Genomic DNA, 2,466 nt, shown 5'->3' on the forward strand with positions numbered 1-2,466 from the left:
AATGAAAACCAAATGAAAACCAAATGAAAACCAAAAGAAAGAAGAAAGAAAAAGGGAGAAGAAAAAAAGAAGAAGAAAGGAAGAAGAAAGGAAGAAGAAGAAAGAAAGAAAAAAGAAAAAGGAAGAAGAAGAAAGAAAGAAGAAAGGAAGAAGAAGAAAGGAAGAAGAAGAAAGGAAGAAGAAGAAAGGAAAAAGGAAGAAGAAGAAAGGAAGAAGAAGAAAGAGGAAGAAGAAAGGAAGAAGAAGAAAGAAAGAAGAAAGAGGAAGAAGAAAGGAAGAAGAAGAAAAAAAGAATTTTTACTTAAAGAATCTTATTTTTTAATTCCTCCTCCTCTATGTCCCCTTAATCTTATTTTTTAATTCCTTTATACTTAAAGAATTTTTACTACATGCAGGAGTGACATATGGCGGACGATAGAACCGAGCCGCTTAGGGATCCGGAGGTTGAACGTTATTTAATGGGCATCATCAACAACGAGATTCCTTATGTGCCGGGCTCAGAATATGAGCAACAAGAGGATGTAGTCTCTTCTTATCTGAACCTTGATGGTGGAACAGAGATTGTCGATGATCAAGAAGGTGAAGGAACGGACATTGTCGACGGAGGTCAACCGTCAACAACCGACGATCTCGAATTGCAAGTAGCAACCACCTCCGGCGAGGTATATATATACATTGAGCCTCTCGTGATACAAACTTACTGAAATGTGAATACATATGTATTAACGCGCGCGACTCTCTTTCTTTTTTTAGCCCTCCGGATCGAGTACGACAAAGCGTGGCAAATCCAAGGCGATGAAAACAGGAGAAACATATGCCATTGAGTTTGTCAGTGAAACCGGCAAGCCCCTACAGCACACCTCAAAGTTTATCAACCAATGCGGAGTCGTTGTTAGAGACAACGTTCCGATCACCGTCCAGGAATGGAAGGAGCCAAAGAAGGCACGTCTTGGTTTCAGTTTTGTCGACAAGAGAACGAAAAAGGATTGCTGGAGAAAGCTTATGGAACATTTCATTCTACCTCCGGAATACAACAAAGTCGATGAATTCGGTAACGAGGTTCCGGGTGGACGTCAGAGGAGGAGGCTAGTTAAAGAGTTCGCTCTTCAGAAGATGGGCGAAGCATTCCGGAACTTCAAGAAAAATTTAACCCGTGACTATGGCAACAAGGGCAAGACTCCGGATTTCAATGGACAACATGAGAAACTGAAAGATGATTGGCCAGAATTTGTGAGGCAAAAGCAATCGGAGCATTTCAAGGAAATATCGAAAAAAAATAAGGATAATGCGAGTAAGAAAAAGTTCCATCATATTATGGGGCCAGGAGGATACCGCCTTTCGGAGCCTAGGTGGCAGAAGATGGAGGAGGACCTGAGGGTGCGAGGAATCCCTCTAGGTACAGAGGGATGGGACCCAAGGGCCAAAAGCTGGTGGTACGGGCATGGGGGATCGCTAGACCCGGAGACAGGGGTGTGTGTTCACCGGCAGAGACAGTTTGCTCCCACCCAAGCCCTTATTGACGCAATGACCCAAGCTCAAGAGGGCTTGATCAAGTTCAACAGAGAGAAAGATGCACTGACAACAGCCCTCGGGAATGATGAACACGGAGGACGTGTACGAGGCAAAGGCAAAGTTCCGTGGAAAGTAGGGTTTTCCCAGGACAATGACCCGTACTGTTACAGAAGCCGTAAGAGAAAGACGGACCGGGATGCAGATCTTATGACGAAGTTTGCATCGGAACTCCATGAGTTGAAGCAGACCGTGCATGAACTAGTGAAAGAAAAATCGGCTGCAGGGCCGCATGAAGATCATGAAGCGGATCGCGGAAGCCAGCAGCGGAGAAGCAGCGTGGCTTCCACGGATGCCCCGCCTGGTGCTAGTGCACCGATGATCGAGATTCGTGCACCGGAGCCTCACTACCCCGTGGATGATGTAAAGGAGATGAAAGAATGTGATCTGCATTATCCCGTGGGGAACGTTTCCACGAAGGTAGCTAGCGGCAGTGCTTTACCCTGTACACCTGGAGCACTCCACCACAACAACCCCATTGCATATGGCTATGCTCGTGTCACGGTGGAAGACATAGTCCAAGGGTTTGAGGACCTGGAGATTGACAAACCTACACCCGAAGGGGAGAGAAGACATGGAGATGTCAAGCGCCAGTTCATTCTATGGAAAAAGAAGTACATAGTGTTTCCAGGCGAGGCGCCAAGGCTAGCAAGTCCACCCCCCTCCGATGGTGGTGGTGGCGGTGGTGGCGGTGGTGGTGGTCGTGGTGGTTCACCTACACCTCCTTCACGCCATTCGACGCCGTCCCCCGATCCACAACCTCCGGCGGGTACGACGCCCCCCAATCCTCCTCCGGCGGGTACGACGCCCCCCAATCCACCTCCGGCGAAGAAGCGGAAGCAGGCGGACAGCAAGGAAACCCGCTCCTGGACTATTAACCCGGACCCTTATGTACCT

Source organism: Triticum aestivum, chromosome 7D (genome assembly GCF_018294505.1).
Source record: "Triticum aestivum cultivar Chinese Spring chromosome 7D, IWGSC CS RefSeq v2.1, whole genome shotgun sequence".
Taxonomy (NCBI): domain Eukaryota; kingdom Viridiplantae; phylum Streptophyta; class Magnoliopsida; order Poales; family Poaceae; genus Triticum; species Triticum aestivum.